This window comes from Erinaceus europaeus, chromosome 2 (assembly GCF_950295315.1).
Source record: "Erinaceus europaeus chromosome 2, mEriEur2.1, whole genome shotgun sequence".
NCBI lineage: Eukaryota > Metazoa > Chordata > Mammalia > Eulipotyphla > Erinaceidae > Erinaceus > Erinaceus europaeus.
In genome coordinates, this window is record NC_080163.1 from 175074441 (window position 1) to 175101999 (window position 27559).

A 27559-nucleotide genomic window follows, 5' to 3' on the forward strand; every position below is an offset into this window, starting at 1 on the left:
TCTTTATATTCCTAAATGTGTGAAACCACCTAGTAGCTCTCACCTCCTCAATTCATTAAACATAATCACCTCCAGCCCCTCTCCCCTAATGGAAGTGCCAAGCTATCTCAAGTTTTATGACAACTATGGGTTTATCTCTTATGGGAAACACAGGGCTTTGGAGTGGGGTGAGCATGGAACTCTACCCCTATAGTTGTATAAGCTTATTAACCATTATGCAGTCACTACTGAAAATGTGGGTAAGAGAATGTCTTAGATCCCCATAGTAAATGTCGTAGCTATTGTACTGCAATTCCAGAAAACAAATGATACTCAAAGTACTTTCTTTTGCCACTGGGCTTGGTGGCTACATCATGACTCCACAGCTCCTGGCTGTCATTGTCTTCTTTTTTCATTTTATTTGATAAAGGGGAAGAAGAAGGGGGAGAAAGGGGCATAGAAGTAGAGAGACACCTGCAGTACTGTCTCACCACTCATGAAGCTCCCCCTGCCACAAGTAGGACTCAGAGACTTGAACCCAGGTCGTCTTGCATGGTAACATGTGCACTCTACCAGGTACACCACTGCCTGGTCCCTCCTAGCTTGCTTTTGATCCAGTAACATAAAGAAAACTGAGCTTGTTATTTTCTCTTTAATTAGTAGAGTCACCCATTCCAGGGGGAAATAATCCACAGGGAGCAATGCAAACCACTCTATGTGCAAGAGAATGTTGCATATAGTCTCGACTCCCTTTTTTTGTGTCTATAGAGATGTGTGTAAATAGGAAAACACATCTTTCTGGATGGTAAGTGTTGGATTCTTCCCTCATCTGTAGACCACTTTCTATGTAAAGCAGGAACATGGGATGTGAGTTCTAGTGTTAGAAACACTCACACAGTTGCCTTCTGCCTCCTCTAGGATGGTGTACAGGTAGTCGAGAACGGCAGTGTAAATTTTTCTAATGGATTCCACAGTGACCCAAAAGAGAGAAGGAGAAATGATCTGTTAAACTATTTTCAAATGACTTGTGTTTGGCTAATCATTTCAGCATTTTTCAATGCTTTTTCAACATACCAACTTTTTGAAGATATATGCAAGATCTAATAAGAGAAACAGTATGCAAATGTATTTCCAGAGAATGAGACAGATCCAAGAAAACATGTCTATGGTGTCAGGTCTCTGAGACCAGGGCTGCAGATCCCATCCTCCTGGCAGCTTTCCTGCCTGGCGTCCAGGCCAGAACCTCCCTGGGCTGTAGGGCTGGCAGGTACATTTCCTTTGAGAACCAGCCCGTGAAGAAATCTGCCCTTAAGTCAGGGCCATTTAATACATGGTGCAGGGTGATGTTAGCTCCCATCACCGCGTGGAGAGAAGGGGGAAAAGAGCGATGGGCATTGACTGCTAGGACTCTGCATTCTGAGAACTTGAAGATTTGAAATACGTGAAATAAGGACATACTCATAAAGCTTGTTGTACCATTGCTCCATCTTCTCAACTGATCTGAAATCCAAGAGAAGGGAAGAAAAAAAGTTAAAATGCACAAAATTCACACAAACATATTATAATGCCAGCCAGTATAAACAGCATCATTGATTGTTATTGGTGGGACTGTGTGATCCAGGAGGCCTGTCCTGGTCACTGGGTGCTGAGGGCCCCTGCTCTTTAACAGTTTGCTGGGTTGACAAGGAAATCTTCTAAATGGAGGAGAAATTGGGTTTGGGGTCAGTTGGTGGTGCTGGTGGTTAACTGCACATGCTACCATGCACAAGGACCTGGTTTCAATCCCTGGGTCCCTACTTGCAGAGATCTTAGCAGCTACATGTGTTTGCCTGAATCAGAGCCATTGGAGGACAATGGAGAGCACACAGCTGTACTTGTGGGGGTCAGAGCACCTGTGGCTAAGAGGCCCCCAGATGGAGCTGTGCTCCCCCTGAGAGTCATGAAGAGATAGGCAGGGCCTGGCTGCAGTCTTACTGAAAAGACACCATGAAGCTGTGGTCAGCCCAGCCCAGGACCAGTGATGTGCGGGTTCTCGCGGCTTTCTTTATGTTGGGTTCCACCCTCATGTCCATCAGGGGCACCAAGTACTTGATTCGGAAGTGACTCTTGTACCTGGGAGGGAATAGAGCACAGCACTGTAAGCTTGTATCCCAGCGATCTGCGAGCATCTGGGTTTCTCCTGAGGAGATGATGGGTGTGTTTCTTGCTTTTAGTCATTTTTTATTGGGGGATTAATGTATAGTCGACAGTAACTACAATAGTTTGTACATATATAATATTTCTCAGTTTTCCCTGAGAGTTTCCCCCATAATAATATAACCCCCACTAGGTCCTCTGCCATCCTTTTCCAGGACCTGTATTCCCCCCCCAGTCCTCCACCCCAGAGTTTTTTACTTTGTTGCATTACACCAACTTCAGGTTGAGCAGGTATATACTTTGTGTTGGAGATGAGCAAAACGTTGGAATATAAGATCAGTTGCCTTTTCTGCCACCTCCGACCCTTCTGGAATTTGCCAGAGCCGAAGAAATGGATATGGCCATGAGGCAACACTAGGTTCTTCTCTTCTGGACTACCCTCCTCCACAGAAGAGCTGCAACAAAGCAGACCCACAGGGCAGTTTGTCACTGGCAGGTGGAACAAGGGCTTCTGCTGATGTCAGCACTCACAGAGCATTACAGAGGAGTCTAGTTCCCCAGAAGGGCTCAGCAACCCAATTCAGGAGTCTTGAGCTAGACAGAGCTCCTGTGAGAGTTGAGGTCACTCAGGGCTGGTGGTAATGGAGGGAAGCTTCAAGGACAGGGCACATGGCCTGTCATTTCTGTGTCAGGGAACAAGGAAGTAGCAGAATCTCAGGACATGGTAGAAAGGAGACACTGAGAGGGAGTTAGGGGGAGTGAGGTATTGGGGCCCTGGTGCTTGGTGCTGGGAGAGGACCTCAGTGGGGGTGAGAGTATTGTGCAAGACACCCTGTTGTCAACAAATCACACTGTAGTGAATTAACACTGACCCCCAATATAAGGATAAAAAAATGTAAGGGACACTAAGAGGTCAAAGGAGAGAGGATGAGAAATGTTTCAAAGAACCAACTCAGGGACACAGGGCCAAGGCCTGAAGGCAGCACAGTGTCTAGAGTGTTGCTGAACATAATCAACCCCAAGTATCATTTGCAGTTTTTGCCTCAGTGACTCTGCCTCTCTCCCTACCCATTCCTCTCCCCCTTTTCATTTCTCTCTGCTTCTTTTCTCTTCTTTTTTGTTCTCTCTCTATTCCTTTCTAATAAAAATAATTTTAAACAGATCTATGTGTGACCTATAGGGGTCAGATTGCATAGATCCAAGAGTGTGAAGAAGTCATTCCACTGTGGTCTCAGGTTAACATACACACTTAGATAACAGGATTCTGAAAAACTGACTCTAATCTTCTTTAAGTCAGTCATCACTTTGGGGTTGAGGGGGGCAGGAATCCCATGATCAGCCGAGAATAAACCAAACATTCAAATGTTTCTCAACTCAAAGAAGTACTAAGCTATTCCTTAGCTGTGCCCATAGTAAGCCCACAGGACTCAGATCCTAACAGGTCAAGCCTGCTCTCTGGCATCAGCAGAAGGGAATCTCATGAGCACAAGTAATTGTTGATGAGACCAGAGCTGAAGCTGAGGATCCTGTTAGTGGGAATCACACAGAGCACCTCCTGGGACCACCCTCCTCCTCCTCTGCTGGTCACACAGGGCATGTGAACAGACTCTACCTTAAGCAGGGCAGCCAGCACAGACACCCCGAAAGCCTGGAAGAGTTTCTGGTAGACGCAGACATCCTCTACTCTTCACTCCTTGATGCGAAAGAGAAAGCTGGGCACAGCACTGTGTGCACTGTTCAGCTCAGTCTCTGAGACTGAAGATTCCGCTGTAGCCAAGTACCCTTGGCTGTGATGTCAGTGGTCAAAGGTCAGTGTCATAACTGAGAGTTGACAGAGTGACCCTCTGAAGCCAGTTGCACCTACAGCTTTGAGTCTTTTAATCTTTTCCTTTTGAGATAACTATAGACTCCCAGGCTTTTATTGGAAAAAAATAGATATTCCACAAGCATTGCCCCTATTTCATGAAGTGGTCATCTAATTATATAATTCTAAACAGTAAATATCACTGTAGGATATCCACATGGATACTGTCACAGACACACTATTTCCAGGAGCATAAGTGTGTGTGTGTGTGTGCGTGTCCATACACAAAAGCAATGTTATCCTCGTAAAACCATTTTTGAAAGAATGAATCCATTGGCAAATGAGTTGTGGACATTCTTTGATACCTGTGTGCTGACAGGAGGTGGAGAGCCAGGAGGCCACCAGGCCCACTTTCTAGTTGAGAGCATTATAGAAGGAGAGAAGGAAGAAAGCCCAACCAGTCTTAAGTCCAGGAGGCGAATGATGTACCTCACCATGGAAATGTTTCCTTTACATACAGTCCTACATCAAGGATGACTCTATGAGCAAAGACTGAAAGCAGAGAGGGCACTGTGTCACATACTGTCTGTCAGGCTTCTGCCTTTTAATGGACAGTATTTGTTTTAAGAGTCACCAGGGGCCTGACAGTGGTGCACCTGGTAGCACACACATAGGAGCCAGGGGCAGGACCTTGTTTTAAGTCCCTGGACCCTATTCCTGGGTGGGGGAGGGAGTGGAGAACACCTCCCAAGTGGTGGAGCAGTGCTGCTGATGTCTGCCTTTATCCTTCTGTCCCCATCTCTATATCTCTCTGGCGTGGCAAATTAGAAAAGGAAAAAATGACTGCGGAGAGCAATGGAATCATAGTGCAGGCATGAGCCCCAGCAATAACCCTGGTGGTTAAAAAAAAAAAAGAAAAAAGTCAGAATAATAAAATTATTTAACTAGACATCCTAGTCTGGTCATACTACATAGCAAGCTAATATGGTTATTCAATATATAATTTTTGATGGGAGAGTATTAGAATGGTATGGAGAAAATGGCTCCAAAGAAATTAAAAAAAAAGAAACTGGTCAAAAACATCCCTGTCTTCTTTCAAAATATCCTCGTTCTGAAGCAGGTATTCATGGTTAGGCACTGTGGGATGAAACAGAGAGTTTCTTTCTAATGGGAATCTGAATCCTACCTCATCCCAGTCTCAGAATAGAGTCCATGCCTAATACATACACTTACTGCATCACTTCCTGGATTGCCTGAGATACTAGAGAAATATAAAAACATCCCCAATCCATCCATCAACACATATCCAGCATCACTGTACACAGTTTGAGTCTTCTTTTAAGGTCAGTCTTCCAGGATTTTCTCTCCTTTTTCTTACCATTCTATTTCCTTCCCTTAGGCTCTCAGTCTTCCTCAATATATTCTAAGATAGTAATAATATAAGTGAATGAAAACAGATGTACAAAAATTTACAGATCTACTTATATCCCTCTATATAACACACTTGTACTTGTACTACATGAACAATCTATACATTTATAAATAAGTAATATTATAAGTCATTATCAAGACAATATATTAGATTCACTAAAAAGGGTTATTTCAGTTTTTCTAGGAAGGAAAGGTATCTCAGCTATATTATCTTTTTGTTTATCTGGTACTATTATTTAAATTCTAGACACCACTTTTTTGTGTGTGCATTAAGTATCTGAGTGTCAAAGGAACTGAAAGGACTAGTTTATACCCCTTTGCCTTTCATTATTTCTTTCTTCTCTTTCCTTTCAAAGAAATCTTTTCCTTTAAGCAAAATGTACTCTTGGTTATCACAAATATAGTAATGAGAAAATGAATACATAGTATCTGGACAGAAAAGTCAATATTTTTATGCATGGTGTGTGTGTGTGTGTGTGTGTGTGTGTGTGTGTGTGTGTGTGTGTGTGTGGTGTAATAGAGAGAGGGAAAGAAACAGGGAGAAGGCCTGTGAGTTTCCTGAGTCATAATCAGCTCTGATAATGATGCCTGATGACCCTGTCCCCAGAGAGGTTGCAGACCTGGCTCTAGACTAGCCAAGTCGGATTCATGTCTTGCTGTCCTGGTGTCAGACCAGTTCCTTTATAGGCCTCCAGCTTTATAAAGGCAAAGCCCTTCACAGAGATTGAACCCATTCTTCCAGGCCCTGGCAAATATGAAGAGGGCTGCACCCTAGTGTTTAAATTAAAACACCAGCCATAATCCTGTTTCCCAAAGCCAGAGGCCGGAATCTCATAGTAGGTCATCTGTGGCGGCTCACCCTTGCTTCTGAACACAGAGACTAACAGGCCAACAACTTTCAATCCCACAGACAGTTCTGTCCTAGTTAGTTTCTGGCTCAGAAATGTTCCTTGTAGAAGGAATGGCGACTGGAGCTTCAGAGGCATGTGGCCATCAGTCCCCCTGGGCAATGCTGGGCTTCTACCTCTCCTCCCATGGGTGTCATGCCTCGACATTTCAGGACCCAGTGGGAGGCTGTCTGAGGACAGAGTTGTCCAGCAGCAGGGAAGGAGAGGAAAGAGCATAAGCTGCTTAGTCTGAGGCTGGCCATGTCTGAGGCTTCTCAAGTGGTCCTTGTCACAGTGGGCACAGGTAGAGCCATCATGAGCAGTGAGGCTGCAGCTCTGTGGGCTGCATCACAGGTGCCATCACGGCCACCCATCCCAGAGCCCAGCCCCTCCCTGTGCCATGTCCCCCATGACAGTAGAGCTGTGCTGTAGGTCTGTGGATTGAACAAGAGTGAGGTTGCTGAGGAACACTATTTATAATCAAGATGACTGAAGCCGAGGTGGGTGTAGGAGGAAAGGAGCCTTTTATTTATGCTTGAGCCAGGGTCTCAGATCTTTCTCATAAGTCTGGCACAGGACAAAGGGGCGGTACAGCCTTATATCAGGGCACAGGCTGGAGAACAAAAGGCATCATCCCAGAAGCAGAGGCTGCAAGGTTAAGGGGTGGGACTTGGACCCACTGCTCAAGGTCTGTTTGCCTTAGTTATTATTATCTTTCAGCAGAGCTGTGCCTGGGAAAGAAAGTTTAGCCTCCACAAGAGAGAACCCACTGGTGGTGGGGGAGGGTGTCTAGTTGGGCAGGAGTTAGTGGGGTTATTGAAGCCTCTTATTAGTAAACATTTAGTCTGTGTCCCCATCCGCACACCCATAGATAAACCACTAGAGTGCTCACACAGTCTTAGAAATAGGCTCACAGTTTGTTTGTTTTTTCCCACACATGTAGACTCACTATGCCACATATGAGTGAAACCATTCTGTAGTTGTCCTTACTCCTAACTTGCTTCACTGAGCATCATCTTCTCCAGTTTCAGCCACTTTATCTCAAGGACAAAACGCCATCCTTTTTGATTACTGCATAATACTCTTTTTTTCATCTAAGCATCTGTCAGAAGGACATTTTGGTTGTTTCCAGATCTTTGCTATTGTGACTAAAGCAGCTGTGAACATGGGGGTGCACAAATCCCTCTGAACCAGTGCTTTTCTGTCTTTTGGGTGTATGCCAAAGAGTGGAATTGCTGTGTCATGTGGTATTTCCTTTTTTATTTGCTTAAGGATTCTCCATACTCAGTTCACCAGTTTGCATCCCACAGGCAGTGCAGTAGTGTTCCCCTCTCTCCACATCCTCTCCAACACTTACCTTCTGTTGTTTTACTGATGGAGTCCGTATCAAAGGTGTGAGGGGGTATCTCAAAGTGGTTTTGATTTGCACATTTCTGATGATGAGTGAACTGGAGCATTTCTGCCTATGTCTGTGGGCCAGGGGTATCTCTAGAGAGTCACCTACTTGTATATTCTGACCACATTTTATTGTGTTCTTTTTGTTGAGTTTAAATCTCAACTTTCTCAATTTCTCTCTATATTTATCAAAAATAAAACAAAAATGACCCCTAGTAGGGCAACAAAATTGAAAATAAGTAATAAATATAAATTTTTAAAAAATAAGACCACTAGCAGCTGTGGATTCGTCATTCATGCAGGTACCAAGTCCTAGTGGTAATCCTGGTGGTAAAATAAATAAATAAATGCCTTTAGAGAAAATCCTGGACTCCTTGCACTTAAACATCATTATTCCTACTATGCAGGAAGAGCGCACTTAATAAAATTCAGGGCGCTGGGTGGAGATGGGCCCTTCTCCATGTGAGGGTGATGGAGAACTGCAGCGCCTGTCCCTGTCCTGCCCCTTGGGCTCAGAGCAGATTCGCCACTGCCCTTGGCGTGGGTCATACTCCCAGCTCATGCTCACGCTCATCCTCACCCAGAGACAACTTTTCCCTCAATCCACAGCCCGCAGTGACCATGTTCAGCAGGGCCTTGGGACAGAAGTGCAGCCTTAGCCAGGCCAGCTCAGCGCTGGGGAGAAGCAAGCCCAGAGAAGATGCTGTAGACAAGGTAGGCAGACAGGCTTCTCCCTGCCTGGTAGAGACAACCTGGCTCTGTCCAGTTTACAGATGTGGTGGTGCTCATTCATGCACTTGAAATCCTGTCTCCTAAGTATTCGTTCCTGTGAAGGCGAGGTCAGTGAACCTGCCAGAACCTGCAGGGACTGTTGTTTTCCAAGATTTGACCCCATGAAAGCAGGACCTCAGTCTGCTAGGGGAGGAAACCGCTCAGCCATGTGGCAGATGGGCACTGAGATGTTGTGAAAAGTAGAAAGCTTACACCTTGAGGAGAGAAGCTGCTGGCAGTGGGTTCCTTTTTGGCGACAAGAACACTGAGGTGGATGGTTGAGGACTGTGGTGGATTTGGGCATTTGGGCAAGAACTATCCTTTAGAAGTAATAGGCAGCAAATGCAGAGGCAGCAAGGCATGCAACTGGATGGTGTGAGAAGAGACAACTGACATCCTGAGGACAGTGTGAAGGGGTCAGCTGAAAGGGGGTTAGGGTGGGGTTGTCCTTGTGTCTTGGCAGTAACTCAGCAAGAAGAGCCCCAGGCTTGCCTTTGTGACACTGAACTTGGATGTGTGAGGTCTTCTAAACCAGCACTGCTTGTGTGAGAGATGAGTTGCTTTGCCAGAGGATGTCTTTCTCCTTAAGTAAGTGCTTAAAACTGGAAAACAGAGTTTTTTTTTAGTGAACTGTAGTTCAGGGAGCCTATGGCCATTGGAAGGTGTGTAAGATAAGAAGGATGTTGTAGCTGTGAATCTCAATGTTATGTGTATTTTTCTCCTTTTTAAATATGAAGGTCAAGTCCATTGGATAAGAGGGGTACAATTCCACACACAATTCCCAACACCAGATATCTCCAAACTACCCCCTCTCTTGGAAGTTTTCCTATTCTTTATTCCTCTTGGAGTATGGGCCCAGGATCATTATGGGGTGCAGAAGGTGGAAGGTCTGGCTTCTGTAATTGCTTCTCTGCTGGACATGGGCATTGACAGGTGGATCCATACTCCCAGCCTCTCTCTCTCTTTTCCTGGTAGAGCAGGGATATGGGGATTTGGGGCTCCAGGACACATTGGTAGAGTTGTCTGCTCAGGGAAGTTAGGTTGGCATCATGGTGTGTGTATTTTTTTTAATGAAATTATACATATAGTAGTGCCTGTGGATAGTAAGTTGTATCTTTACACCTCAATGTGGATGGGTTTAGCACTGTATCAGATCACTCTGAGTGTTGAACCTAGTTATTTAAAGCATCTAAACAGAGGCTGTGGTAGAAAAGCCAGCCATAACAGGATACATTCAGAAATATCCAGATGGTAATTGCAAAAGAATAGAGAGTGTGTCAGGCTGGAGAGATGGAACTAGAATTAAAGCTCCAGACTTTCAGTCCCAAGATACATAAGGCACTTAGTTCCATGGTGAATGGGTGAGCAGCCCCACAGTCCTGGCACAGTAGTTAATGCTCAGACTACCTCTGGGCCTCTTACTCCTTTCTTGCCATGGCACATCCACAGTGGTGCTTTCTGGTGCAGGCACTGAATCCCAGCATTAAAACTGTCATTTATGACAAAGAGATGATACAGACACATGGGAAAGCTCCTTTTCTGTAAACACAGATTCCCTCCCCCATTTTATTTAATAGGACTGAGAAAAATTGAGAGGTTAGGGGATATAGAAAGGGAGAAAGATTGACACTTGTAGACCTGCCTTGCCACTTGTGAAGCATTCCCCCCTGCAGGTGGAGAGTGGGGGCTAGAAACTGGATTCTTTAATTTAATTTAATTAATTTATTTATTCACTTTTGTTGCCTTTGTTGTTTTATTGTTGTAGTTATTATTGTTGTCATTGTTGTTGGATAGGCCAGAGAGAAATGGAGAGAGGCGGGGAAGACGGGGAGAGAGAGAGATAGCTGTAGACCTGTTTTACTGCCTTGAAGCGACTCCCCTGAAGGTAGGGAGCTGGGGGCTTGAACTGGAATCCTTATGCAGGTCCTTGGGTTTGCACCACCTGCATTTAACCCACTGTGCTACAGCCCGACTGCCAGAACCTTGATTCTTGCGTGGGCCTTGTGCTTAGTAATATGTGCGCTTAACTAGGTGCACCACCGCCAAATCCTGACTTTTTTTTAATTGTCAACTTAATACTTATTTACAAAATTGTATGATAATGGGAGTATAATTACATACTGTTTCAACCACCAGAGGTCTGTGTCCCATTCCCTGCATTGAAAACTGCAGTCTCCCAATGTTACCGATATGGGCTGATTCTACTACTTACCATCTGCCTGTCTATCTAAGATCTATCTTTATCTATGTATATATTTTTTTCTCCATTATTTTTGTAGTCCTACCTTCACTTCCTTTCTAGATCAGCCCTACACCTATTACCACTTAGAAGGTCTCTCCTTGTCACACCCTGATCTTCCACCAGTCACTTTTCGCTCCACCCTCTATGTCACATCCTGTTTCCACCCTACTCAGAGAGTGTAAAAACAGCTGCTCTTCTGATTAAAGACACTTGGAAATTGCTTTCCAGCTCCGAGAGTTCCAGAGTGTATCTCCTGCGAAGTTAGTGCAGCATGAGTTCCTGATCCCTCTCCCATGCAGCAGCCTAGATCGGCTCCAGTTGAGTTCTCTCCAACCCAGAGAGCACTAGCTCGGGAAGAAGCACCCTCCAGCTATCCCGGCAGGTGTTGGTCGGTCAGTCTCTACCCCTGGACTGTTCTAGTAGAGTAGGGCTCTGGAGAGGTGAAGTTCTGGGAAGCATTGGTGAGATCATCTTCCCAGGGAAGTCAGGATGGAATCACAGTAGCACCTGCAATTTGGTGGCTGAAAGTCAGTAAGATGGAAAACAGGACAAAATGTTTAGTTAACAGGAACCATAAGGTAAGTATAATGCAGATGAAAGTACAGCGCTTAGGGTACAAGGAGCTAGGAAGTCTATTTTAGGAGTGTTCCTAGGAACTTATGTCTTAGTAATCTTTGCTTGAGCTTATGAGCTAACATGGAGGTGGACTAACAATATTGTCTGAAAAGATGGTGTCAGAGTTGAGAGTAGTACTAGAAATCAGGATTAACGTAGAGAGTTGCTTGCAAATTTAACAAAAAAATATATAAATGCAATTAACTGTTTACCTCAGTGAGCTAACCTGGGGCTCATATTTATTCATGTTTAGCACTAGAGCCTCTGCAACTTCCAAGTCCCTGTCAGGCTTAGCTCACAGTTGATAATCACATCTGAGAACATTCTAGGATACATTCACTTCAGAATCAGTCTTCTTTGAGTGGCAGAATAGGATAATCCAGCCTCCCTTTGGAGAGTAGTTCATAGTGAAGGTATGGTCCTGAGAAGCCCACAGAAGGGCTTATGATGATGTTCCTAATAGATATGACCAGTGATAATAGAGAGAGGTCTAGGGGAGAATCTATGGGGTATTCAAGGATTCCCTGTCTAGGACCCCAGGTGATGATAACATGGCCTAATGGTGGCCAAAAAGGTCATAGATAAGTGAGCTAGTCTTTTGCCCTTATTTGTAGTCCCTTTATCTGATAAGATTAGACTTTCTCCCCATGTTGAGTGTAATTTGTTGTATCCAAACCAGTATTGGATTTATGGAATATGGCCTCATGTTCGGGAGGAAATAGACCTAGGATTTTAGTGAGGTCTTAGTTAGCCTCAAGTTTTTCTTCAGTTACTTGATTAATGATTTTTTTTTTTTTAATACCAGAGCAGTGCTCAGTTTTGGCTTATGGTGGTATGGGGGGTTGATCTTTTGTCATTGGAGCCCCAGGCATAGAGTCTGATTACGTAACCATTATGCTATCTCCCCCTCGTTTTTTAATGATTCTAATAATGGTTGTCATTGGGACAGTAGTTATCCTTTACTTGATGTGTAATTTTTGCCTGTATATCTCTTGGCCAGTTGTATAGTGTCTCTTCTAAAATTAACCTAAGGGTAACAATAATGCTGATGCTCTGTCAGAAGAGATTTAAAAAGATGGAAGAATATATCTTACTTAAATTCTTTTTGAGTTATTTGATACTCAATTAACTACATAAAGTGATTGAGAGAAGTGAAGTAAGGGGTAGGAGAGGAGGGTGTATAAGCCTAAATAATAAATATGTGATTAGAGAATTTATGATGCCTTCTTTAGGACATTCTACTAGAATACCAGGCTTATGCTATCTAAGTCTAATCATAAAGGGCTATTTATTAAGCACTTTTACTTTGAGGTATATAATTGTCCCTTGCTTATACTAGGTACATGTAGGCCCTTGCCTGTATTTAATATCTGTAATTTTGTTAGAATATGTGCCATCTGGAATGGAACTAGGTAGTCCCATGGAAACACAGACTTTCAAAGTTCTACTTTGCTTATTAAATGCAAGAAGCAATGGCTACTACTCAGATGGAGAACCTTAGCCATATGCTAGGACACTGAGATCCCACCCATCCAAATAGCTAGTCTGAGGAAGTCTGGAGGGATGTTCCCAGATACCTCAAGATGGGAGACTGTCCGGTGTATCACTGATCAGAACTCCATCAAAGATTTTATGGATAAAACCACATGTAAAGGAACAAGAAGATCAAAGATGTTTTTAGTTGAACATACATCAGGAACAATTGTCAAGGTACAAATTACTTTCAAGGTAGGGGAGACACCAAGAATGTGTTGGCCTTAATTATGATAGTCTTCTCTCAATATGCACTTTTTTGATGCTCCAAGAAATATTTGTTTATTCTTAGGTCATTTTCTGCACAAACCCCAAAGCCCTCATGGAAGGAGTCAAACATCAGAGTTACAGATAATTAATATTTTTAAAAAAAAATTAAAAAATGCATTTATTAATAATTTCCCTTCCTTTTATTTTATTTCTTTAATGTAATTTTTACCAAAGCATTATTCAGCTCTTGCTTATAGTGGGGCAGGGGATTGAACTTGGGTCATTGGAGCCTCAGGCATGAGAGTGATTGCATAACCATTATGCTATCTACCCTTTGTCCTTTTAATCTTTATTTATTGGGTAGAGACAGCCAGAAGTCAAGAGGGAAGGGGGTAATAGAGAGGGAGAGAGACAGAGAGACACCTGCAGCACTGCTTCACCACTCGCAAAGCCCTCCCCCTGCAGGTGGGGACTGGGGGCTCAAACCTGGGTCCTTGCACATTGTAATACATGTGCCCAACCAGGTGCACCACAACCTGGCCTCCTGACAAAGAAAGAAAGCTTCATGGAACTCATTGTGACACCTGTGTCAGTACCCCCAGCCATTGGTACTGACCAGGAGTGGGAATCTTACCTGCTCAGAGGATTCCAATGCACTGACATCATTGTTTTTTAACCAGGAGGAACAGGGGCTCCCACAGCACACATTCCACCAACTGAGCAAGAGACCACAGGCACAGAAGAGGGCACCACAGCAGGACAGTCCAATCAGGGCGCTAGGGCCACTCGACCAGGCTCTCCAGGCAGTGCCAGTGGCTCCACTGTGTCTGGATCATCTGTGGCAGGGCAACACACCAAGGCTCCATCATCCCAGGGCTCTAGCACCACTGGACCAGCACCTAATGACTCTGGAAAAACAGGGCCACCTGCAGAAAGCTCTGGGACCTCAGGCGAGCCTCAGGAAGGATGTCAGTCCACAAGCTCATCTGTCAATCAACCTCGCACCTCTCAACCAGCTGCAGTGCAGTCTAGAACCACTGGGCTATCTGTCATGGAGGCAGGAACCACAGGGCAATCCGTGCAAGACTCCAGGACCACCTGGCCTGGCTCAGCAGGCAGTAGCAGTGGACCCACTGGGGCTGGAACAGCAGGAGCAGGGCGCCAGACCACGGCTCCATCATCCCAGGGCTCTGGCACCACTGGACCATCTTTTGTTGTCTCTCAGACTTCAAGCCAGTCTAAGGAAGGATCTGAATCCACAGGCTCATCTGTCATAGGATCTGATTCCACTTCAACCTCCTTGGTGTACCCATGGGCACCACTGGCTTCTCTTCTACCCTGGTGGGCACTACTGCTTCCTCGGTGGGCATTGTCACAACCACAAGAGTTTTTCCTCAGGGATCCTCTGCTGACACAGCTCCAGGAGGTAAGCCTACACACAGTATATACAAACGTCTTTTTTTTTCCTTTACATTCTCTCTTTGGTATTTTCAGGCCATTTTGAGCTGTTAATGGATTCCTGAGTCTTCTTAAAATAATGAAGCTTTCATATTCTAAGTCAGGTCATCATATATTCATCATTTATACATCATGTTCTTTTTAGTCTTTTTTTTAAATTTCATTATTAGAAACAGAAAGAAATTGAGATGGGAGAGGGCCATAGAGGAGAGAGTCAGACACCTGCAGTTCTACTTCACCACTCGTGAAGCTTCCCACTGTAGGTATGGACTAAAGGTTTGAACCTGGGTCTTGGAGCACTGTAATATGTGTGCTCAACCAGGTGTACCACCACCTGGCTCATCAGGTTCTGGTCTTTTAATTTATCAATATATTATTTAGAAGTGTGCTAGTTGTTCTTATTTAACCCAACATTACAATGGAATTATTTTAAATGCTTGCAGATAATTCATCTACATAACAAGTTTATTTTTACCCTAACCCTTGTGATACATGCTCTTTTGTTTCCCCCTCTCTTTCAAATGGAATTCTCGAGAAATAATATTTTTAGGGTTTAATGAGGACTGAAGCTTAGGCTGTCTAGTCTCCAGTCCTGTTCTCAGCCCCTACCCTCCTCACTCCAGTGGCTGTAGGAACAATCTGGGTATAGCACGTATATCCAACCACCCTCTGCCCCTGGAACTTGCAGTACAAAAGTAATGATTAATAAATGTGACTCAGGTATTCTTCCATAAGTAGAATGTACTATCCACTCTGTTTTATGCTTAATAATAATAAGATGTAGCACAGACCTCACTTAGTTGTTGTTAAAATTCGTAGGCTCCAGCCGGCAGGGCTAGCTTCACAGGCGGGTAACAGAGACGCGGAGACAACGGCTGGGCAGGGAAGCTGTATTTCTTTATTCAGGAACAACGATTCACAAACTAAGACAAACTAATCACCAAACAGAACTCTGCTGTCTCTTTGCGGCGGCACAAGCACTCTTTCTTTTACTCTCGAACTCAGGAACTCTCTCCCTTACTCTGGAACTCAAGAACTCTCGTACTGGGGAACCCTCTCAAACTCTCGCACTCTCGAACTAGGAACCCTCTTCCTTACTCTCGAACTCAGGAACTCTCTTACTCAGGAACCCTCTCTCGGGGTTCCTTGGGGCGGGGCCAAGCAGGCCCGCGAAATTAAAAGGACTGATCCAATTCTCTTGGCGGGGGAGGGCTAGAACAAACCAGTGTAAAGCATAGGACACTTAGTAGCATGGTTCACTGTGTTATCAATACTGCAGGCTTTATTTCCCCTTTTCATTTTTGATTAATGGTGGTTACAATCTATTAAGATTACAATATGTAGGTCCATGATATACTCCTTATCACTGTTTTTTTTTTCCCCTATTTCAAACAATTAATCACTTCTGGCCTTTCCACTGCTACTCAGTAATGGTGGAGTATAGCCAAGTTTGTTACCTACCTGAGTGTATATTTGTCACACATAAACTCAACCAAGAATTAGAAATTTCAAGCTTTTTAAAAAAATTATTTATTTATTTATTCCCTTTTATTGCCCTTGTTGTTTTATTGTTGTATTTTTTATTGATGTAATTATTGTTGGATAGGACAGAGAGAAATGGGGAGAGGAGGGGAAGACAGAGAGGGGGAGAGAGAGACACCTACAGACCTGCTTCACCGCTTGTGAAGTGACTCCCCTGCAGATGGGGAACTGGGACTTGAACTGGGATCCTCACGCTGGTCCTTGCACTTGGCGTCACATGTCCTTAACCCACTGTGTTACTGCCCAACTCCTGAAATTTCAAGCTTTATTCAGGAAAATTGAGAACAGACATTTTAGTGTACATGTGTGGAGAGAGGAGAGAGAGAGAGAGAGAGAGAGAGAGAGAGAGAGAATGAGCGTGGGAGTAATTTACTGATATGTTGAGGGCCCCATGTTAGCAGAGCTAGAAAGGGAGAAACCAGGCCTGTAACAGAGCCTTATCAACTCCCAAGCCCCGCCTCCACCTTCTTTCTAAGCCATGCCCATACCTGTTGCCACTCCCATTTCCTGTGCATTCTTTACTTTTTTAACAATTTTATTTATTCACTTATTTTCCCTTTTGTTGTCCTTGTTTTTTATTGTTGTAGTTATTATTGTTGTTGATGTCATCGTTGTTAGATAGGACAGAGAGAAATGGAGAGAGGAGGGGAAGATAGAGGGGGAGGGAAAGATAGACTCCTGCAGACCTGCTTCACCACCTGGGAAGGGACTCCCCAGCAGGTGGGGAGCTGGGGCTGGAACAGGGATCCTTACACTAGTCCTTGAGCTTTGCACCACCTGTGCTTAACCTGCTGCACTACTGCCAGACTCCCCCATTCTTTCCTTCCTTCCCCACTGGCTTGGGAAACATGTTCTGGCAGTGGTGCTCCAGGGAGTGTCTATACTCTCCAGGTTCTCCCTATCCATTCTCTGACCTGAGCAGCTCTAAGGGGCAGCACACCTGAAGACACAAAGTCTGTTAATGCCCCTCCCAGAAAGTGAGAGTATCAACAATGTAACACGGGAAGCCTCTCCTTAAAACAGGGCTGTGGTCCAGGAGTGGGCGTGGTAGGTGGAGCATCTCACCTGTGGACCTGAGGTCCTAGTTTATTCCTGCCATCTCGGGTGCTACAGGGATACTGTGCCCTCTGTGTCTGTCCCTTGAGGTCCCCTTCATTAATACATATGTCACTGTAACCACAGGACTGTCATTTATACTTAAGACTCAGTTACCATTGCTATTAGAGCTGCTTCTGACCTCTGTATACTCCAGGAATCTGAGCTGTGGATGCTAGGATAGAGAGTCAGTATTCAGGGGCTGGGTGATGGTGCCTGTGGTAGAGTGCATATGTTGCTATGAACAAGGACCCCACCTGCAGGGAAGCTTCACGAGTGGTGAAGCAGGTCTGCAGGTGACTCTTGGTCTGTCTCACTCTCTATCTCCCCATCTCTCTCAATTTCTCCTTATCTATCTGCTAGCAGATCTATATGCTGAAATTTAAATATATTATTTCTTTTTTCTTTTTTTTCTTCCAGAGTTATCGTTGGGGCTTGGTGCCAACACTATGAATCCACTGCTCCTGTGGCCATTTTTTCTATTTCTTTTTAATAGGATGACAGAAATTGAGTGAGGAGGAGGAAGACAGAGAGGATGAGGGTGGGGAGCCGGGGGCTCGAACTGGTATCCTCACACTGGTCCTTGTGCTTCATACTGTTGTAAATGAAGTCCAGTTAAAATTACTTGTCAAAGCAAAAAACTAAGGACCTGAAGCAAGGCATTTATGCTTTTGCAAAAGGGTGTGCCGCCAACAGTGGCCATCAGGCAGGAGCTTATTCTCCACCACCACCCCCCTTCTCCCAACTTTTATGCTTGAATCAGAACTGTCTCCTCAACCCCTGGGCTGGGCTACAGAGCTCACAGTCTCCTCATTGTCTAAATAAGGAAAGGAGGAAGAGAGTCTGAGGGTCTCTGCTGGAGGAGTAGCAAGCACTGCAAGGAACTGACCTAAAGAATACAAAACTACTGGCCACAGGTGGTCACAGATAACAATTTGTAAAAAGAATTTTTGTACTAAACAGTCATTCTATTTGTGTTTCCTTGAAGACCTAACCATCTCTCAGTACTATGTGCGCTTAACCTGCTACACTGCTGCCCATTCCCTTATATTCTTTAAAGTATGAATTTACTTTTTCTTAGTCTCAAGCAATGGAATTCCTCCAGAACTCGTTGAATGTAAGTTGAAATTAACATTAGAAGAATATAATATGCATATCCTTCTGCATAATAGAGCTTGAAAATAATATTTCTGGGCCAGGATCATAGCTCACTTGCATAGTATGCTGCTTTGCTATATGTGCAATCCTGGTCCGAGCCTGGACCCTTTGCATTGAAAGTGTTCTCAGTGCTGTGGCTTCTCTCTGTGTGTGTCCCTCTCCCCTTCTCTGTCTGCTTCTAAAAAATAGATGTAGCATTTCTGTCTACTCCAATTGAGCATTAAAAATATCTATAGAACTATGGTCTTCTTTCCAAAGTATAATCTAATATAAGAACTGTACAAACAACTATCACAAAATTAAGAAGTTATTAAAATGTAGTATGATTCATCATTACAAATTTAGATATTAAAATGTATATTTATAAATCTATTTGTGTTTTTAAATTTCAGTGCCATCAAAACAGCCAGAAGTAACAGGTGAGAAAACATAGGACTAAAGATAACCATTTGAAAGAACTGATATGACAGGAACAGAATAGGAAACAGGATACCAAACATCAGACTTACCAGATCAGCAACACATGAATTTCAGAGTAGATGCTGGACTTTTTTCTGTTTTTTGTTTTTCCTCCAGAGCCCTGCTCAGCTCTGGCTGATGGTGGTGTGGGGGATTGAACCTGGGACCTGTGAGCCTCAAGCATGAGTCTCTTGGTATAACCATTATGCCGTCTACCCCTGTCCACTTTTTCTTTTTTTACGCCTTTTTTTTTTTAGAAATTTAAAAAAAAATATTTATTTATTTCCTTTTGTTGCCCTTGCTGTAGTTATTATTGTTGTTGTTACTGATGTCATTGTCATTGCATAGGACAGAGAGAAATCGAGAGAGAACGGGAAGACATAGAGGGGGAGACTGCTTGTGAAGTGACTCCCCTGCAGGTGGGGCTCCAACCAGGATCCTTAAGCTGGCCCACCATGTCTACTTAACCTGCTGCACTACCACCTGCTACACTACCACCTTTTTTACACCTTTTTTTAATTAAATCTTTATTTATTTGACAGAGACAGCCACAAATTGAGAGGAAGGGGGAGATAGAGGAGAGAGGAGACAGACAGACACCTACAGCATTGCTTCACCACTTGTGAAGCTTTCCCCCTGCAGGTGGGGACCAGGGGCTCGAACCCAGGTCCTTTCACACTATAACGTGTGCTCAACCAGGTGTGCCACCACCTGGCCCCTTTTTTTTACACCTTCTTACATTATAACAAAGTTGTGTTGACTTCCTTTCATAATATAAAGTCTGTACTAATTTTGTACAGTCTTCAGTGTCAATCAAATAAAGAAAATAACTCCTAAGAATATTCACATTATTTAAAATAATACTGATGTTATTTGTGACTTACTATTTCCATAAAGAAAAAATGAGATTTTATTGCAACCGACATCTCTGTTTAGTTTAAGATAGAAGTAAGCAAAAGTTTAATCTCATTTCTGGCTGATGGCTGATGCTTGGCAGTTGTGGGGTAGAGTGGAGGAATGGAATCTGGGACTTCAAAGCCTCAGGCTTAAGAGTCTCTTTGCATAAGGATTATACTGTCTGCCCCCGACCAAGTTCTTTAGAATACCTTATTTTTTGTTATTTGCCCTTTTTGCATTCTCCTAGCACTTACTGGTTGAGCTAAAAGGCTTTCATGCATGAGGCTCCAAAGTCCCCCACTACCACCACCACCAACAAGACCTGGTAAATATATATACATTTTTTACATACAAATTTGAACTCCAGAAAAGATTCCAAAAGGCTGGATTTTACTAGGAGGGAGTCATTTTCCCTTGGAGTGTGCAGAGAGAAATGTGGCAGAAGAAAGCCTTGCAGATGCTTTATGTGGGGTGACTCAGCTAGACCTCTGCTCCTCTGTCCCTCCCTGCTCCCTGGAGGACCTCTGCCTTGGGTTGCCCTTTGTGACTGTGGCAGCAAGTTCCTGTGGGAGCCCCCAGGCCCTGGCACAGCCCATGGCCTTGGCTACAGACTCTTCATCTTCCCTTGTCCTCCTTTCTCTTACTAAAACCACTTTTTAAAAATTTCTTTATTGGGGGATTCATGGTTTTCAATCGACAGTAAAATACAGTAGTCTGTCCATGCATAACATTTCTCAATTTTCCACATAACAATTCAGCCCCCACTAGATTCCTCTGCCATCATGTTCCAGGACTTAAACCCTCCCCCCCCCACCACCATAGTCTTTTAATTCTGTGCAGTACACCAACTCCTACTTTTTTATTTTTAAGTTTCATTGCTTTATTGTGAATTACATTCCCTTTTTTTTTGGATAGAGACAGAAATTGAGAGCTGAGGGAAAGAGATAGGAAGAGAGAGAGACAGAGAGATACCTGCAGCCCTGTTTACCCACTCATGAAGCTTTCCCCTTTCAGGTGGGGACCGGGGGCTTGAACCCTGCTCCTTGCACAGTACCATGTGTACTCAACCAGGTGCAACACCACCTGGCCCCACATTTTTTATTTATTTTATTTTTAAATTGCCACTAAGATATTTATTAGTGATGGAGAAAGAGGAGATGACTAGAGTATCACTCTGGCACATGCAGTGGTTTCAAACTCAGGCCTTTGTATGTGAGAGCCCAACATTATTTACTGCACTACCTCCTGGGCTTCTGGTGATTTAATACTGATTAAAAAAAAAACTATATTTGTCTTCACAACATAGTTACACATCTTGACATTGGTGATTCTAGGTAAAGTGCAGCAACCCTGTGAAGTGGAGGTGGCATGGTCCTCAGGAAGTCCCCGAAGCTGCTGCTGAGCACCATTTCTGCAGAGACTGCTAAGCTGGCAGGGGGTTTAATCAAGAAAATGACATATCATCTTATTTCTTCCCAGAAACCACTGGAAAAGGAGAAGAAGACCAAGAAGCAAAATATAAAACAGGTCATTAGAGGGGAGGAAAATCCCAATTTTAAAACTTATTCAACTAACATTTTAATAGAAAACTATATGTGAGGGACTGAGTGGTGATACACCTGGTTGAGTGCACACATTACAGTGCACAAGGACCTGGGTTTAAGCCCCTGGTCCCCACCTGCAGGAGAAAAGTTTTGCAACTGGTGAAGCAGATCTGCAGGTGTCTCTCTCTCTCTCTCTTGACTCTCTCTCTCTCTCTCCCCCTCTCCTCTCAGTTTCTATCTGTCTCTATCAAATAAAGACAAAAATATAAGTAAATAAAATAAAAAGGGGCTTGGCAGTGGTGTACTGGATTCAGCACACACATTACAGTATACAAGGACCTGAGTTCAAGCCCCTGGTCCCCACCTGCAGGAGGACAGCTTCACAAGTGGTTGAGCAGGAGGGCTGCAGGCGTCTCTCTCCCTTTCTAACAACTCCTTCCCTCTTGATTTCTGGCTGTCTCTAGCCAATAAATACATACAGATAATTAAAAAATCAGCTTTTAAAAATGAGGGAGAAAAGTTTCTTTTAAGAAAAAAAGAGACTAAAAAATTTGTACATTTCTTCTTTTGATTCTCCTATGCTCTTTCAACCAACATTACCATCTTCCCGTGATAGATCAGTGAGCCAGGTGTGTCAGTGACTGTTCCGGTGACCTGAAGGCCTGACTGACTAAGATTCTGTGTCCACAGGTTGTCCAGCTGCCCTGCCTCCGCCTCCAGGTATGTATCCTCGCTCTGAGCTGACTAGTAGGCTTCACTGGTCCTCTCAGGCCTCACCTGTCAGGAATCATCTGGTGAATGCCACTCCTGTGGGAATGTTGCTGAAAGGGAAAACCTGAGTGACTACATTTAGCTTTTTGTCCCCAAATGCACAGTGAATGTTAATCACAGATAAATAGTCAGACAAAAGAAGTGGGTTTCATGACTTGAGTGAAAATACAGCTTAACTACTGCTTCATGAAATCAGATGCTATCGACAAAAATCTTGAAAAAAAATCTCAGTGATACTTTTAAAACTAGGTAACTTATCCCCCCCACCCTTTTTAAACCCTGAATTGTAGCAAGACACATTTGTATGGTCAGAATTTAGTTAGAAAAGACAGACACCTGCATCCCTGCTTTACCATTCGCAAAGCTTTTCCCTGCAGGTGGAGACCAGGGCCTTGAACCCAGGTCCTTGCGCACAGTAGTGTGTGTGCTTAACCAGGTGGACCACTGCCTGGCCCCCTAAAGAGGACAGTTTCAACATAAGTGTTTAAAATTCACTGCTTGCCCAGAATTTGAAAACTGAGAAAGCCCTTGGAACTGATCCTTTAAGAAGTCTTGGGTGGCCTGTAGGTTTACAGAGGCAGAATTTGGACTGTAAAACAGTAAAAAGTGGTAGCTAGAAGATCTAGTGACCACTCCCGGAAGCAACCAAGAATTACCCTTTACTTAAAATTATAGAATAAGACATGGGGGCCAGGCAGTGGTGCGCCTGGTTAAACACACATTATAGTGCACAAGGACCAGGCTCCAAGCCCCTGGTCCCCACCTGCAGGGGGGAAGCTTCACAAGTGGTGAAGCAGGGCTGCAGGTGTCTCTCTGTCTCTGTAGGGGGAAAGCTTTGCCAGTGCTGCAGGTGCCTCTCTATCTCTCTCTCCCTTTTTATCTCTCCCTCCCCTCAATTTCTCTGTCTCCATTCAATAATAAAAATATTTTTAAAAGTGATTTTAAAAAGATAAAGAAAAAAATAATAAAGGGGCCTGGGCAGTAGTACACCTGGTTAAGTGCACATAGTACTAAGTATAAGAACCCAGTGAAGGATCTGGGATTGAACCCCTGGCTCCCCACTTGCAGGGGGAAGCTTCACAAGCAGTGAGGCAGGTCTGCTGGTCTCTTCCTCTCCTCTCAGTCTCTCTGATCTTTTTTTTTTATTTTTTACTTATTTAAGAAAGGAGACATTAACAAAACCATAGAATAAGAGGGGTACAATTCCCATAACCTGATCTCCACATCCCACCCCCTTCCCTGATAGCCTTCTCACTCTCTATCTCTCCGGGAGTATGGATCCAGAGTCCTTGTGGGTTGCAGAGGGTGGAAGGTCTGGCTTCTGTAATTGCTTCCCCGCTGAACATGGGCCTTGACATGGATCGATCCATACTCCCAGTCTCTCTGTTCTATCAAATAAAAATGGCCACTAGGAGCAGTGGATTTGTAGTGCAGGCACAGAGCCCTAGCAATAACCCTGGAGGTAGAAATAAAAAGAAAATTAATTAAAATAAGACATGTGCTCATGCATGCTGACTAGGATGGTTTCTTCCTGGTAGATGGGTGTCATTTATGCACCTGTGGGAGCACATACTCAGGGACTCTGAAAGCCAAGGCCAGTGGCCACTATGGCTGCCTGATCATTATCCACAAATAACCTGTTGCATGTTGCCAGATGTAACCTCCATTTTATTAACTTCATATTAACAGTGTGCCGTTGTCCACTGGGAGAAGAAAAAGTGGTGAGTATCCCATTTCTCTTTGCTTGAGTCCATACTTGCTGTCACCCCTCACTTGAATAACATGACATGACCCATAGCCTGGAGACACATGGACAGCCAACTGCCACCAGTGCACCTGCATGGCTGCCAGGTCTGTGGACTGCAGACCCCGGGAGTGCCCTGCCCCACCCACATGTGGGGCCGGAGAGAAGGTGGTCACCTTCTCATCTAGTGATACATACCTGCTGTGACATTGGACACTATGGTGAGTCATACCAGCATGTTTGAAAAAAATTAATAAAAACTTCAGAGGGTCATATAGCATAATGGTTCAGCAAAAAGACTTATTCCTGAGGCTCCTAGGTCCCAGGTTCAAAACCCCACACCAACATAAGCCAGAACTGAACAGTTCTCTGGTAAAACAGAAAAAGGAGGGGGCTGGTGGTGACGCACTTGGTTGAGCGCACATGTTACAAGGTGCAAGGATGTGGTTCAAGTCCCCATCCCCCACCTGCAGGGGGAAAGCTTTGTGAGTGTCTCTGCAGGTGTCTCTGTCTCTTTCCCTCTCTACCTCTCCTTACCCTCTCGACTTCTAGCTGCCTCTATCCAATAAACAAAAGTAATAAAAAATTAGAAATATTAAACCAGCATGTTTGAACTGAAGGGCCTAGTTTACTTTTGCATAACTAGGAGATATTTATTGAGCTACTTGTACTCTGTGCTTATGTGACGTTTACCATCCTAAGAGATGCTAACAGATGCTCTGTTTACTGGGTTCAAGACCCTGTTCCCACCTGCACAAGTGGTGGAGCTGTGCTGCTGGTGTCTCTTTCTCTCTCCCTCTCTTCTTCTGTGGCTCACCTCAAAGGGCACCAATAGGGTTGGCCATTAAGTACCGGGCATGGAGGTTCTGAGCCAGTGTCCCAAAAAAACATGCTTTATGACATTCAGATCTGTGAGCTGGAAATCTGTGGTTGTGACTAGAGGAAATAGGTGGCCCAATTCTCAGAGATCAGAGAAGAAAACCCAGAGAGACCAGAACCTCATGTTATGTAAATAACAGCACAACATCTTCAGGATTGGATTCTGACAACTGATTTGTCATCTTGGAAAGTTGTTTCATGTTTTTTTTTTTTTTTTTGCAGTGAAAATCAGATTCCTTTATTGTATCAAAGTATAATCTGAGTTTTACAAAGTATTTTCCATATATATATATATATATATATATATATATATGTTCTTTCTCCCTTTCTTTCTTTCTTTCTTTCTTCCCATTTTTTTTTTTTTACCAGAGCACTACTCAGTTCTGGATGATACTGCTGCAGGAGATTTAACCTGGTATTTTAGTGTCTCAGACATGAGAGTCTCTTTACATAACCATTAAGCCATCTACACCACCTTTTTTAAAAATTTTTTTTTATTGTTGTAATTATTATTGATGTCGTTGTCGTAGGATAGGACAGAGAGAAATGGAGAGAGGAGGGGAAGACAGAGAGGGGGAGAGAAAGACAGACACCTGCAGACCTACTTCACCGCCTGTGAAGGGACCTGCCTGCAGGTGGGGAGCCGGGTACACCACCTTTATTTTACATTTCTTAGAGGAGAATTACAATTTACCATGTTGTATAAAGGTAATATAATCTTCTAATAAATCTAAATATTGAAAGCATATAGTTGTGAGGGAAAACATTTAATTTTTTAAGGAACACTATCAAGCAATCCTAAAAAACAGACGATACTCAAGTTGATATCACTATAGTTTAACTCTTGATACTATCAAAACATCTAAAAGGTATGTGGTGGAGCTGGGAAGACAGTTAAGTGGTGTTGCTAAAAGACTTTCACTCCTGAGGCTTCACAGTTCCAGGTTCAGTCCCCAGCAGCAATATCAGCCAGAACTAAACAGTATTCTAGTAATCAACAAATAAATTAAATGAAAAATAATAGTATATAAAGAAAAAAGAGTGGGTGTCGGGCGGTAGCGCAGTGGGTTAAGCACACGTGGCCCAAAGTGCAAGGACTGACAGAAGGATTCCTGTCCCAGCCTCTGGCTCCCCACCTACAGGGGAGTCGCTTCACAGGTGTCTGCAGGTGTCTCTCTTTCTCTCCTCCTCTCTGTCTTCCCTCCTCTCTCCATTTCTCTCTGTCCTATCCAACAATGATGACATCATCAACAAAAACAATAATAACTATGACAACAGTAAATCAAGGAAAACAAATGGGAAAATCAATAATAATAAAAAATAAAAAAGTAAAATGGAAAACATAGCCACCAGGAGCAGTGGATATGTAGTGCCAGCACCCAGCCTGGAGGCAAAAAAAAAAAAATTTTAAACTGTGAAAAAAAATATTAAGAATGGGGAGTCGGGCAGTAGCGCAGTGAGTTAAGCGGAAGCGGAGCAAAATGCAAGGACCAGCTTAAGGATCCTGGTTTGTGACCCCAGCTCCCCACCTGCAGAGGAGTCACTTCACAGGCAGTGAAGCAGATCTGTAGGTGTCTATCTTTCTCTCCCCCTCTCTGTATTCCCCTCCTCTCTCCCTTTCTCTCTGTCCTATCCAACAACTATGACATCAGTAACAACAACAATAATAATAACAACAACAACAAAACAACAAGGGCAGCAAAAGGGAATACATAAATAAATATTTAAAAAAATTAAAAATATAACCCCTAGGATTTTAAATTGACAACTTATTTATCACACTGAAATTATCATCTACCCTTCCTAGTTTTTAGTTTCCAAAGGTGATCTGACTGGAGAATAGATGAGTTTGGTTTTTTATAATTATTTTCCCCTTTGTTGCCCTTTTTTTTAATACTTATTTGTTGTTATTGATGATTGATGTCATTGTTGTTGGATAGGACAGAGAGAAATGGAGAGAGGAGGGAAAGACAGAGCGGGGAGAGAAAGAGAGACACCTGCAGAACCTGCTTCACTGCCTGTGAAGCAACCCCCCTGCAGGTGGGGAACCACGGGCTCCAACTTGGATCCTTATGCCACTCCTTGTGCTTTGCGCTGCCTGTGTTTAACCCACTGTGTAACAGCTAGACTCTCTGCTTTTTTCTTTTAACATAAACCTATGGTGATGTTTAGAAACTATGGAAACAGTAGGAGGTGGCTTGCAGCACTGCATAGAACTTGCTGGCAGGAGACTTGATCCTAGATGCCATGCAATGTTTTACCTCAAGTCATTTATATGAAAAAAAAGTTCAGATAAATAAATGTCAGTTTATTAGTCATCTTATGGTTTGAGACCCAGAAATAAATACAACTTTGATTTTCAAACAAAAATGAATAATAGGGGTCAGGTGCTGGTTCACCCAGTGAAGTGCATAGTACTATGTGCAAGGACCCGGGTTTGAGCCCCTGCTCTGTGGCCCTGCTTCCCGCTTGCAGGGGGGAAGCTTCACAAGCAGTGAAGCAGGTCTGCAGGTACCTCTCTGTCTCTCTCCCTCTCTCTCTCTCCCTCCTCTCTCCATTTCTCTCTGTCCTATTAAATAAAAAGTATAAAAGAAAAAGCAAACAAACAAAAAATTATGAAGCACTCTGGGGAGCATGACAGGGCACACAAGGAAGAAGATAATTTGTGGATCTTGCCTTTTGTTCTCATCTGATGAGCCAGTTATTCTGTGCCATGTTACCCTTATTATTCGTTATCCTTAAATTTAGACCGTGGTGGCCAGGTGGTGGAGTGCCTGGTTGAGTGCTCACATTATAGTGCATAGGGACCCGGTTCAAGCTCCCAGTCCCCACCTTCAGGGGGAAAGCTTTGTGAGTGGTGAAGCAGTCTGCAGGTGTCTCTGTCTCTCTGCCTCTCTATCTCCCCCTCCCTTCTCAATTTCTCTGTCTCTATCCAATAATAACAACAACAACAATTCAGAGTGTGGTGGTGACTGGCTGCCTGCTTACCATAAAATAACTTTCCTTGAA

The 27559-nt window shown here is 43.7% G+C and overlaps 2 long non-coding RNA genes across 2 annotated transcripts in view; one reads left to right on the forward strand and one right to left on the reverse strand.

The window, feature by feature from the left end:
* LOC132537022 (uncharacterized) overlaps positions 1 to 27559 on the reverse strand; it is an 84750-nt gene that overhangs the window by 43666 nt on the left and 13525 nt on the right. Inside the window, exon 2 of the long non-coding RNA XR_009548538.1 lies at positions 24422 to 24488. This is a non-coding gene — a long non-coding RNA (uncharacterized LOC132537022). The remainder of the gene's footprint in view (positions 1 to 24421; positions 24489 to 27559) is intronic.
* On the forward strand, positions 14347 to 21876 carry LOC132537020 (uncharacterized). The gene is made up of 5 exons (XR_009548535.1): positions 14347 to 14429; positions 18180 to 18215; positions 18649 to 18675; positions 21092 to 21139; positions 21847 to 21876. It is a non-coding gene; the product is annotated as an uncharacterized LOC132537020 (long non-coding RNA).